Genomic DNA, 14,267 nt, shown 5'->3' on the forward strand with positions numbered 1-14,267 from the left:
GAGAGAGACAGACAGAGAGAGAGAGAGAGAGAGAAAGGGGAGGAGAAGAAAGCATTAACTCCCATATGTGCCTTGACCGGGCAAGCCCAAGGTTTCGAACTGGCAACCTCAGTGTTCCAGGTCGATGCTTTATCCCACTGTGCCACCACAGGTCAGGCCTATTATTTTCTTTTTTAACAATAATATTTTTAAGTACATATCACTTTATTTAGATTGAGACATGACAAAATATCTTAGATGTGGATACTATATGACATGCATTAAATATGTTAAAATTTGTAATGAAATTCAATTTATGAGAATCAGAAAGTCCTTTTATAGATAAAAACAATATTGTTTTTTATATTTTAAAAAATAACATTTTATGTTGCTTGAAAAACCCATTGTGTGATTATAAAAGCCAATATTCTTTGGTATTTATCTATTTTGTATGAACATGACAATTGATTGTTTTTACTTAGTCATTTTAATCTGGTAGTTGAGTATATAAACTATTAAGTCTTTGTTCCACATAGTACCTTTTAGTTCAAGAGGATATCATGCATACTGAAGAATTATGTATCTTCTTAAATTTTTTAAGAGAACTATTTATAATATTTTTAAATATATTTTTTAAAATTTTATTTGTTGATTTTAGATAAAGGAAGGGAGAAAGAAAGAGAGGAATGGAAATATCGATCTGTTCCTATATATGCGCTGACTAGGGATCAAACCAGCATCCTCTGTGCAGGGCTGTAGTGCCTTTAAAATAACACCAAACCAAAAATATGTTTGGTATCTTTCAGTTGCTAGATATTTAGCATTATTTGTATATTTCCTCAACTAATTTTTATTCAATGTGTATTATTGATACTACCATTTAATTATTCACTATATACTATGTATGTTATTATAGGAAGAAGCTGAAGATATTAACAGGTTTATTAGTACATTTAAAACAAATGAAACTCACAATGATTATCGAATACAGAAATTGTGCAGGACTTTTAATATTTGGCCGACATTCTTTATTTGGTTTCCTTGACATTCAATACTTAAAAGCAAGGGTAAAATTTGATAGAATGATCTTCTTCTAATTTCACATCATTCAAAACGTGTGAAATGTGACTAAATCGAAAAGGATTAAATTATTTGTAAAATCTCATTTACCATACTACAGTAATAGGTATCCAGAAACACAAGTCTGGAGACTGTCAAGTGGTTTAAGAGGTTGTATAATTTGGGCCTAACTACAGTTGAATAACCTTAAAAAATTAGTAAAACACCCTGAAAAAATATAAATATATAAGTGTGTCAGGAAGAATCTTGCTGAACACACTCAATGCATTTTTTCCACCCTGCTTCTTCTCAATTCAAGTTTGTTCAGTGCAAACAAGTTCTTCTTGCCTCTCATCATCTCTCGTTTATTTCCCTCCCTCTCTTTCCCCCCCTTCTTCTCCTTTTTTCCTGCTGTATTTTCTAGGCAATGCATTTGGGACAAATACTGACCAAGGTGAAGATGGTTCTCATCCAAGACTCCTTTTTATTTGACCAGATATAAGAACTGATCTTGCCTGACCTGTGGTGGTGCAGTGGATAAAGCGTCGAGGTGGATAAACCAGCTGAGGTCGCTGGTTCGAAACCCTGGGCATGCCTGGTCAAGGCACATATGGCAGTTGATGCTTCCAGCTCCTCCCCACCTTCTCTCTCTGTCTCTCTCTCCTCTTTCTCTCCCACGCTGTCTCTCTCTCTCCCTTTCTCTCTCCTCTCTAAAATGAATAAATAAAATTTTAAAAAAAGAAAAGATAAAACTTTAAAAAAAAAGAACTGATCTTTATCCATATATGTGTGAGTATGTCTGTATGTATGTATATGTTGTGTATATGACGAAAGACACAGACAGAGAAAAAAGATTTAAAAATCATAGATTATTTTGGTATTTTTGATATAGCACATAAAGTACAAAGCCATTATCTTCAGCTAAACACAAGCTACTGGAACAAGGTTAATATTTTGTTTTGTTAAAGAAAGTGAATTGATGTGAGTCATTTAAAAAGGCATGATATACTTATTTCACCAATGCATTTTCAAAGTTTCTCTTTTAGTTTCTAAGAACTCTTAAAAATTTTTTTGAAGATATAATTGTATTCGATACATATTTCTCATTTAAACTATAATTCCATTAAATAAAATATGATTTGGTAACAAAAATGTGCTTATGACGTTTGGTATTTTTCTATGAATGATAAAATCAATAGCCATATAAATATAAGTGAAAATAATTTTATTAATCTAGAATGTAGCCTAAACCCAAAAAATAAGAATTTTTAACAGTTTGAGTTATACATCATAGTTTTGATTATTTTATTCTAATAAACAAACTTAACATCTCAGTGAGTTAAAAAAATGTCCTTATTTTTTCTTGCTCACACATTTCTATCAAAGTTAGTTTATGGGGAAAGCAGCTCTGCTCTACACCTTCTTTCTTAAAGGACTAAGTCTCAGGGTGCCTAACATTCCACGTATCCATGATTTCTTAGTTAAAAAAAAATAGAATCATAGCAATTCAACAAGTATCATGGCTCTTGTAGGGTCTATCTGGTAGATGTATCAATCAATTCTGTTGACCTTTCATTTGTCAGAGCAGATCTTCTGGTCATACTTCAAAAGTAAAGGGAAATCAATTTGATCATGCACATGAAAGATGGAGAGCCAGAAATATATCTGAAGAACATAAATAACTATGATAGCAATGTTTTAAAATAAAGACTTTAAGTATCAAAATTTTAGTGTATGAGTGAAGCACACATTGACAGTAGTTGAAAAAAGAAATTTGTCAACAATGTGAGACTTGAACTGACAAATCCTTGTGTATCTTACTGCATTCATAGATTTTTGTTCAAATGAGAAGTCATAGTCTCATTGTCTTACCACCCTGTCCAGCTCTTTGGTTTAGATAGAAATTGATAACTTCAGAATCACTAGTTTTTGGTATTCTTAATCTGGGCTTAATCTTAACACATGCTTTTGTGTTTTCAATATTTCTTGTTTGCTTTTATGAATGTTGTAATTTTCTGTTTGCATGAGAATTATAAACCTGGGAAAAGAATTATTTCTAAATTTGTCAACTAATGAGGTTTTCTTATATCATAAGTATTTGATAATCCTCTTTTTCCAAAGCATTGTCCCTGATTGTAAACCTTAGAAGCAGACATGAATATTACTTGAAATTACACATTTGAAAATGTTCCTATCTTCCCAAGATTCCAACATCAACTCTATCAATATAACATCTTAATCATTGCCACAAAATGGAATTTGTCTTATTTGTGTACTGGTAATGTCCAGATCTGCTTGCATATGTTTTATTTTACCTAACTAATATTGTTTTGGCTTCTTCCATGGGAACCATTCTTTCAGGCTTGTTTGTGTCTCTCAGAATCAAAGCTGTCTATTTCCAATTTGTTACCTGTATTCTTTTTTAGAGGCTGCTGTAACCAATTACCACATGAATGCTAACTTAAAACAGCAGGAATTTATTCTCTCACAGTTCTGTATATCACTGACCTGAACAAGGTGTTGGCAGAGCTTGGGCATGTTCTCCAGAGACTAGAAGGTAAAGACCTCTCTTCCTTATCTTTTTCTAGCATGTAAAGCTACATTATGTGTGTTCGTTGGCTAACGATCCCTCTCCATGACTTCAAAGCCACTGATATTAGCTTGATAAAGTTGGCATAGTCAAAGCCTGAAGTCCAATATCAAGGAGTTGGCAAGTTTTATTTCCTCTGAAGCCTCTCTTCTTTTTTTTTTATTTTTATTTATTTATTTTTTTTCATTTTTCTGAAGCTGGAAACAGGGAGAGACAGTCAGACAGACTCCCGCATGCGCCCAACCCAGCACGCCCACCAGGGGCGATGCTCTGCCCACCAGGGAGCGATGCTCTGCCCATCCTGGGCGTCGCCATGTTGCAACCAGAGCCACTCTAGCGCCTGAGGCAGAGGCCACAGAGCCATCCCCAGCGCCCGGGCCATCTTTGCTCCAATGGAGCCTTGGCTGCGGGAAGGGAAGAGAGAGACAGAGAGGAAAGCGCGGCGGAGGGGTGGAGAAGCAAATGGGTGCTTCTCCTGTGTGTCCTGGCCAGGAATCGAACCCGGGATTGAACCCGGGTCCTCCGCACGCTAGGCCAACGCTCTACCGCTGAGCCAACCAGCCAGGGCTGAAGCCTCTCTTCTTGATGGGGTATGGCTTCCTTATAGGGTCCTTACCTGCCTGTCCTATGTCAGGTCTCTCACTCCCCATATCCTCATCTCTTTTCTTATAGAGACATTAACCTGTTGGATTAGAGGCCCACCCTAATGACTCCATTTTAACTTATTTACCTCTTTAAAAGTTTTATCTTTAAATAGAGTTATAGCTTAACTTCTGTAAAAGGTTTAATAGCTGCATAATATTTCCCAACAAAATGTACTACTGTTTACTCAACCATTTCCTGTTGATGGATATTCCAAAAGTGTCCAACTTTCTACAAAAGATACCAAAGTTATCAATGTATTGATGCTTTCATCCATAAATATTTTGTATTAACTAGATTTTTTTACTGAACAATGTATATTTAAATTTTATTTTTATTATCAGATTATTTTGTAAAACCACCAATATACATTGCTAACAGAAATATATGAGAACACGATATTCCTTACATATTTCTACAAACACTCTGTTATTTATTCAGTTTCCCTAAGAAGTCAATTTCATTGTTATATTTATTCAATTTCTTTGACAACCTCTAAAAATGAGCATCTTTCCTCCAGTCTATTGGCAGCTTGAAGATTCTCTTGGGATATCCCTTTTCGTGAAATCAAATTCTTTGCCAATTATCTTTCGTTTTATCACACTGCGTCTTTTTCTTAATAAGTAGCAGGTGTTTGGGCAAAATAAACTCCAGAATTTTATCTCTGTAAACATTTGCTAATAGTTTTGTTTTTAAGCTGTGTAATGGCATAATTTAAAATTGAAAAGTGTAAAATTTTGTATGGTCAAATATTATATATTTTATTGCTTATAAACTTCTCTTATAATATTCTTTTTCTTAGTGTATACACTTCTTTACTCTTTTTATTAAAAAAGCTAAAGGTCAGTTTATTAAGTCCAGTGATGAAAGCTATTAGAAGAATATTCTCCTAAAAAAGGAAAAGAATATCAACATCTTCTCAGTATAGCCACAAATGCCATGGCAGTCTACACATGGGGTTAGTCCAGTAGGTGGTCAGGTCCTCTTTGGGTCACAGGATTGCTGTCTGGAACATCTTCATCAACATAGAGCTCTAAGTCATCCATTTCCTGGAACAAAGACTTATCTCTCTATATATTGTTTCCAGCATCCACCAAGAACCAGATATCAGATATGTCAAGATTATGATTTGTTGCAATAACTGTTTCCTACTTAATGCATTTTTCCCGATTGTTAGTCTTTCATTTATTTCTCTTTAATTTCTAAGAGTTCTGCATCAATCTTGGCTTTCCAACATACAAAATTTTCAATTTTAACAGTAGTAGCATGAAAGAATTGCTTTTTGGCTTCTTCTACTTCTTTTTAGTTATTTTATTCTTCTCTTCTAGTTTTAATTTGATCCACTATTTTATTTAATTTCTCTTGCATATCTGTCTATAAAGTAAAAATTATCACCATACCAAGGTTTTCTTTGGCCTCTAATGCTAATAGTTATTATTTTTTTAATTTATTTTTTTTAGTTATTACTGTTTTTGTTTGGGGGGGGCAGTTCAATGAGAAGATGGGGATAGTGAGGCAGACTCTTGCATGTGCTTTGACCGGGATCCACTGGGCAATCCCATCTGGGATTGATGCTCAAGTTCTGAGCTATTTTTAGTGACTGAGGCTGATGTGCTCCAAAGGAACTATCTTCAGCATATGGGATCATGCTCAAACCAATCAAGCCACTGGCTGTAGGAGGGAAAAAAGGATAGAAGGGGGAGTAAAGGGAAGAAGCAGATGGTTGCTTCTCCTGTATGCTGTGAGTGGAATTCAAACCCAGGACATTAATATGCCAGACTGAAGCTCTAGCCACTGAGCCACTGACCAGGGTCACTAATATTTTTTAATGCCTGAGACATCATTATCTTATAGATTTTCCTGAGAGAACATTTCATAAAGGGAGGTTTTATTTGTGTATTTTTTACTATATGTAAACTTGAGGGATGTCTGGGTAATTTCATCATTTTTCCAACCTCAGATGTCACAATAATGGGGGAGGTGAGATGATTTTCTGATAATACTGTAAAGGAGTTGGGGTAGGACTCCAGAGCCTCTAAATTGTATCACTGATTCATGTCATCATTCTATAATAATGTCTATCACTGCTACCCGTGAATCACCCAGACACCCAGGAGACATATGGCAGTACATTTCCATTTCCAGGTATTTATACTAAATATATGTGTTCTTCTTAACTTTGCAATTAGCCAACAAATATTTTTCTATCTTCTCCATAAAGAAAAAGAATTTTTTTTTCAAGTGGCTGTATACAACATCTTTTGTCTTTTAAAAAAAAAAAATATTGGATAAATTTTGCCTGAATTCTTGGAATGGGGAGAAAAATAATTTTTAATCATTATCTAAGTTATAGGAAGTACTAAAATATATTTATATAAACAACACTTCAATATTTCACAATTCTCATCAATTTTTAATGCATTAAATCAAAGATTATGGCTTAGTTTTGCCATTCTATATTTTGTGCTACTTTTCTCCATTCTCAGGGTATTTTCAGAAATCATCAATACTTCTTCTACTTTACAATCTCTATTACAATATCTTTCAGACTTTGAAGTGCCTATATTTTTTCTGGAACAGAGCATACTTAGGTACTTTTGAGTATACTGGGATTGAAATCAGAACACCAAGAGATAGAGATTAATCAAAGGATTTTTACAAATCTACTTCTCTTTCAACATTAATTCTTAAGAATATGATTTTCAGCCTGACATGCCAGTTGCACAGTGGATAGAGTGTTGAACTGGGACACAAAAGACCCAGGTTCAGAACCCCAAGTTCGCAGGCTTGAGAGCAGGCTCATCTGGTTTGAGCGGAGGCTTACCAGTTTGAGTACAAGGTTGCTGATTTGAGCGTGGGATCATAGAGATGATCCCATGGTCCCTGGCTTGAGCCCAAGTGTCGCTGGCTTGAAGCCCAAGGTTGCTGACTTGACCCCAAGGTTGCTGGCCTGAGCAGGCAGTCACTCTCTCTGCTCTATTCTCTGGTCAAGGCACAGATGAGAAAGCAATTAATGAACAACTAAGGTGCCGCAATGAAGAATTGATGCTTCTCATCTCCCTTCCTGTCTGTTTGTCCTTCTCTCTCTCTCTCTCTCTGTCACACACACGAAAAAAGAATATGGTTTTCTGAATTGAATTTATGTTTTGCCTAATTTTTAAATTTTTAATTTTTTTCCTTAATTTTTAGAGAGTTCTTAGAGACCCAAGCTTCAATTTAATCTAACCCAGATGGTAGTAGAAAGGGAAATATTAGAATGTGGACTTTCAAGGCAACAACCTTGTCTCTTTAAGGACTATGTTGTGGTAATTTCCAAAATTTAAGAAACATAGACTGTGTTACTGTTTCTACTTTAGTTTAAAGTTATAAGATGAACAGCTATAAACCCCTTTTTGGAAACAAAGATATATTTTTTTCCAAATCTATGAATATAAAAATAAACAAGCAAAATTAATCCCTAAAAAACAACTTTAAAGAAAAAGTGATCCATAGATGTTATCCTCAGAACAGATATGAGTAGATCAGTATGTTTGGCATAATTGTTCAAAAACAATTGTTTTAGCTCAAATAGAATTGATTATAATATATAAAATTTTAATTTAACTTCAAGGAGTATATAATTAATTAGAAATAAACATACTTTGTTATCTAAAAGAAACTATTTGCTTTCAAAAGTCAGAAATATTTATAAACATATGAGGCAAATTGTTATTAACAGAGTTTTTTACTAGCATAAATTATATTTATTTCATAATTTTAACAAAAGCTTAATATGATTTTCTTTCTTGTGAAAGAAAATTTACAGGTATTAACTTGAACAATGTCATACAAGTTTCTTTAGTAAACTCAATCACACTATAGTGGTTTGGTGATATTATAAATTAACAATAATATTAAGATGGCCTCTTGAAATAAGAACTAGAATGGAACTTTTGAGATCTGGCATTTACGAATTAAAGTGTTACTTTAGAAACTATTCTGATTAGCTTACGTGTCATTGATGCCTGGGATTGTCAGTATGGATCTCAGTTCCTATGGATTTTTCACATCAATAACCTTGAGTTTAGAAAGATAATGTTTTATGGACAAAAGATAAGCACACCTGTGAACAAAGATTGTAAAATTCAACTACTGTTCTAACTACAAAGTTTATTCAAAGATGATTCCCTGTTCACTACACAGCCACCCACACACAACCATACCATCCAAGAGAAGGACACAACAAAGACACCCACACCCAAGCATACAAGACACAAGAGGATGCCAAGGTTGTGATTCTTTCATCTATATTACATTTATTCCTTTATATGAAGAATATAATTTGCATATCATAAAATTGTACACTTAGTTAATTATGTGTTTTAATATCCACATAATACTTACTGTAGGCTTACTTTCACTCATACTTTACAATTTAGAGATATTGCTATTATTTTCAGTTTCTCTGAGTGGAATAGATATAAAAAATATTTCTTAAGAAGACATTTTCAAATTTCTCATTATTTTTAATAATATATATATAGTTCTTTTAAAAATAATATACACTGTAAAACACCTGGGTCCCTATATTGAACACAATATCAGTTGTTTAGTCACAAGAGAAATGAGTGAGAATTGCCCAAACAAGGCAAAATGCAATGAGAAAAATTGTCTTTATTCTTTCATTTTAGTTCTAACTTCTTCTCCACTAAATCTGTAAATCTGTGCTTCTTTATTAAGCTTCCTCTACACTCAGTACTCTTGTGATTTTTCTCCTGTTGTCCCTATAACAGTTTTCTAAAGGAACAGAAATTTAGAAGAGAGGATAATTCATTTTCAGTGTAGACATTTGCAAAATAAATGCACTTCGTAGAATTCAGAGACCAGAGGTGCATGTTAAAAAACATTTTTTTTTCAGAGTCAGAGAGAGAGTCAGAGAGAGGGATAGATAGGGACAGACAGACAGGAATGGGGAGAGATGAGTAGCATCAATCATCAGTTTTTCGTTGAGACACCTTAGTTATTCATTGATTGCTTTCTCATATGTGCCTTGACCATGGGCCTTCAGCAGACCGAGTAACCCCTTGCTCGAGCCAGCGACCTTGGGTCCAAGCTGGTGAGCTTTTGCTCAAACCAGATGAGCCAGCACTCAAGCTGGTGACTTCAGGGTCTCGAACCTGGGTCTTCCGCATCCCAGTCCAACGCTCTATCCACTGCGCCACCTCCTGGTCAGGCAAACCACAGATTATTAAAAAAAAAAAATACTTGTTTCTCCTCACTGAATTGAATAAAGGACGATTTTCTAAATTATAGGAAAATATCAGAATAGAGAGTTTTAACAATAATTTTCTCCTTTTTAGGTCTTGTATTTTTAACAGGAACTATCTCTTTATAATAATATACAATGGACACATTTTCAGTACATTTTTAATTAGAAGTTTTATTTTTAATTTGCAAACCATAAAACATTTTAATCATCCTTATAATGGACCCACAATATGGCACATTCACTTATTTTGGACATAATCAACAAAGTGAAAAATAATAAAATATATCTTGACTTTATATTGTTAACTCTAGGCGGGAATTACTCTACTGAGTCACAGACCTCCTTTATCTCCATGTTTCCAAATGCAATTCTCTAAGAGTATTTCAAGTGTAACATTTTTTTAAATTATTTTGAATTTTTATAATATTTCCTTTTTATTTTTATTTTTTGAAGGGGAGGCAGAGACAGACTCCTGCACATGCCCCGACCAGGATTCACCCAGCAAGCACACTAGAGGTCCTCTGCCCATCTGCATCATTGATCCATTGCTTAACAACCAAGCTAAGCATGCCCTAGGCAGAGGCCATGGAGCCATCCTCAATGTCCAGGGCCAACTTGCTCCAGTTGAGTCATGGTTTCAGGAGTGGAAGGGAGAGAGGCAGAAGTGAGATGGTGAGGGGCGGAGAAGAAAAAGAGCACTTCTCCTGTGTGCTCTGGCTGGGAATGGAACATGGACATCCACATGCCAGGACCACACTCTACCCCTGAGCCAACCTGCCAGGGTCAATACCATTTCTAAAATGACTCCCATGGGTCATTGTTTCTCCACTATTTTTAATTTTTCTCTTTATTTTTACATCCCATTCAGTGGCCAGCATTGTCTGACTAATTTTTCTTGCTCTGTCAAAAGCTGTTATAAGTATTTCATAACACATTAATTTTTTGTGAAGGCCAATAATTACATCAGCTCATTATGATTAACCCCACTACTTTAAAGAATGTGCAGTACAGGCTAAATGTACCCCACAAATCGATACAAAAAAGAAGGTTGATGTAGACAAGCCCAAGAGCCCCCCACTAAGGGCTTTTCCATTTAGAGATTTTTCTTGGACATCAAATGTTTTGAAATATATAATATAATACTGTTAATAATATGCCTCCTACTTTAAATCCAGTATTGAATACTTCAGATTTGTATATATTTTTAAGGTTAAACTTTTTCCTGAAATGTAAAAGTAGGTATATTAACATGAATTAATGTGAGATCATTTTATGAGAAAAAGTTGCAGAGTAGAGAGGATGCCCTCTCCTTCATAGCATTCATGTTCCTATAAATATTCCTGCAAATGCATCCTTGGAAGTTCATTCAGTGGGGGTGGCAATAATTTGTTTACAAAAATCTTACATGCTACTTGATAAACAGAACCTGCAGATGAACCAAATGGGAAATCAAAATTCTCCTGGAAACTATTAAATTACAGTAAAGAACATATTAGAGTGTATTTGATATCTATTTGAAGACTGTCATTTCTCTAAAGCATAGCCATAAAACAAATTAACTCAAAATGATGCTCCAAATGAGAAGCTGTATATATGTGTTTATGCTTAATAATGTCTTTAGCTTTGGGTGATAACGCCCACCTGGGTAAACTCATTTGCAGCTCTGCCTCCTCATGTACATTAATTATGTAACCAGGGTTTGCAAGTTGATCTGAGAATGTTTATCTAGGTAAACACTGCATCTTGTAAATTTCTAAGATCTTCTAATTTTCTGTGATTAATGTGCTAATGTGAATTCTGTTGCTCAGTTCTTTTAGGTCTCAAGATTTTTTGACTTGTATAACTAATCTTCTAAGCATTTTGAATTTTGCAAAATATGCAACTTACTTTATTTTCTATTTGTAAAACCGGTGTGTACTTACTACAAAATTATCTCATTGAGAATAACGTGTAAAATTCTTTTCACTACAACTGGCAATACCTCCTTTTTTTTCACACTCTAATTGTGAACTTTTCTTTGATTTTCTCTTTAGTACTTTCTAATCCATCTTCTCCTCTCCTTCCTTCTTTTTTTTTTCTCTTTCTCCCTTTCACTTTTCCTCTTTTTACATAGCTTTCTTCCACAATCTGTTCCTTTCTTGGTCTTTCTTTAATTTCCTATCTCAAACTAATTTCTTAGTGTTCTGTCACTCTGACTTCACAGGCAGACACACAGACACACCGCACATGAGTATTCTTATATTGAGAATATAAGAATTGCACCTCTAGCTGCATTCATAAGAACCCCTAACAATTCTTATTTGGATAATATTTAGATATCTTAATATTTTAGTTGCTGCTTTTATTTTATTTTATTTATTTTTTTTATATTTTTCTGAAGCTGGAAACAGGGAGGCAGTCAGATAGACTACCGCATGCACCCGACCGGGATCCACCCGGCAAGCCCACCAGGGGCGACGCTCTGCCCATCCAGGGCGTCACTCTGTCGCAACCAGAGCCACTCTAGCGCCTGGGGCAGAGGCCCAGGAGCCATCCCCAGCGCCCAGGCCATCTTTTGCTCCAATGGAGCCTTGGCTGCGGGAGGGGAAGAGAGAGACAGAGAGGAAGGAGAGGGGGAGGGGTAGAGAAGCAGATGGGCGCTTCTCCTGTGTGCCCTGGCCGGGAATCGAACCTGGTACTTCCGCATGCCAGGTCGACGCTCTACCGCTGAGCCAACCGGCCAGGGCCAGTTGCTGCTTTTAAAGGAAATATTTTGTCTATTTTATTTTTCAACTGTTTTCTGATATATACGAAAATTTGTTTATTATACCAAATAGCTCATGATCTTATTTTATCTAATGCTCCAGACATTAGGCAAACTTAACAAAAGAAAACTAAGAGTGAAGAGAGTAAGCAAGTTTACTTGTTCACAATTTCAGAGGTAATGCTGCCAGAATTTCACTATAATAAGGAGAATTTGTTGTTAGTTTGGGGCAATTATATTTTCTCAAGTTAAGGAAGTGGCTATTATTATTATTGATAGAATCAATCGGAGTCCGAAGGACCAGTGTAACAGGCTTTAATGAGAGGAAACCTGCCGGGCTGTCTCATAAGGGAGAGCAGCCGGGCTACAGACTTAGGCTATGTTTTAAGGGCTAGGTTTAGGGAAGTAGGAAGGGTAGCGGGGCATTTGCTGATTGGCTGCCGCTATCGCTAGGCTCAGGGGTGCTTTTCCACTAATTATGGATGTTGATGGATTTTCAATAGTCAGCAGTTTCAACCGTCCATGACATCACTGGACATTCCTTTGCGGTTGGTCACCTGCCGCAAGCCCTGAAAGGAAACTCGTGCTGGCAGGGTGAAAGAAATGGCACCTAAGAATTATTAGTCTGTTGATTGATTCACTTGTTTTTGGTTTAAGCTGTGGATTTTATTTAATGTGTTTCAGCATTAATTTTATCATTGGAAAATTTTGTTAGCTGTATGATGAACCTGTTTCCTTAATAAAGGAAAAAATATTTTCATATGTCTATAATTACTTTAAAAAGTCAATAAACTATTATTTTATGTAGAATTTTTCATGTATAATCTATACTTTTATTTATCTACTTTTCCAAATTTGTAGTACTTAATTTTATTTTTTAATAATTTTAGTTAGACAATTAATTTTAACGGGGTGACATTGGTCAACTAGAGCACATAGCTTTAGAGAAAACATCTTCAGATCATTTTCACATTCAATTATGTTGTATACCCATCACTCAAACTCAAATCGTTCTCCTTCACCCTTCACTTGATTTTCTTTAGGTCCCTCCCCTCCCCCTACCTACTCCCTCTACTTCCTTCCCCCCCTCAACCACTGCACTCTTATCTATGTTCTTCAGTCTCAATTTTGTGTCCCACTTATGTGTGAAATAATACAGTTATTAGTTTTTTTCTGATTTTACTTATTTCACTCATTATAATGTTAACAAGGTCCATCCATGTTGTTGTGGATCATGGAGCAGGTGTGCCCAAAAATGCTAGTGCTCACGCAGGTGCCCAGCATTGTTAATCGCAAAGTGTCTCAGCCGCACTCGCATGCCTACTCCCCAAGATGGTGATGCTAGGTAGAGTTGCTAGCATGTGGTAAGGTACCAAAGAATTGCAAAAAATAATATTTTAAGAGGAAGAGTCAGGTTTCTTGTCCTATCCTTTCTGTAGAGAGTGAGGGGAGAGGAATGTGAAAGTTTTCTGGCTTGCAGAGACATACTATGTAAGAAACCCCATTTTACTAGGAAGCCTAAAGGGCATTTTATAATTTGGGCTAAGCATACAGAGAGATTTTGTAAATATGATTTCTATACCTGTGTGTGATTTGCACCAACTCAGGATGGACGACAGCATTGTGTTAGAAATAGGGATATTTTGTGCTAGATTTTGAGTGGAAGTGGAGAGGAAACTTGGATTCTCTCCCTTCCCCCGCACCTGTGAGGAAGAGGATAAACACCTAGCCAGGTGTGGCGGAAGGAAAGAAAGATTAAGTGAGCCTTTTTCCTTTTCTTTCTTTCTTTCTTTCTTTCTTTCTTTCTTTCTTTCTTTCTTTCTTTCTTTCTTTCTTTCTCTCTCTCTCTCTCTCTCTCCCTCCCTCCCTCCCTCCCTCCCTCCCTCCCTCCCTCCCTCCCTCCCTTTCTTTCTTTCTTTCTTTCTTTCTTTCTTTCTTTCTTTCTTTCTTTCTTTCTTTCTTTCTTTCTTTCTCTTTCTCTTTCTTTCTTTAATGGGCCATTCACA

The 14,267-nt window shown here is 35.5% G+C and overlaps 1 pseudogene; it reads right to left on the reverse strand.

Moving 5' to 3' along the window:
• Nucleotides 1–5,229: 5,229 nt before the first annotated feature.
• On the reverse strand, nucleotides 5,230–5,668 carry LOC136388125 (RWD domain-containing protein 1 pseudogene; annotated as a pseudogene).
• Between the last annotated feature and the right edge of the window lie 8,599 nt (nucleotides 5,669–14,267).

Source organism: Saccopteryx leptura, chromosome 1 (assembly GCF_036850995.1).
Source record: "Saccopteryx leptura isolate mSacLep1 chromosome 1, mSacLep1_pri_phased_curated, whole genome shotgun sequence".
NCBI classification, from domain to species: domain Eukaryota; kingdom Metazoa; phylum Chordata; class Mammalia; order Chiroptera; family Emballonuridae; genus Saccopteryx; species Saccopteryx leptura.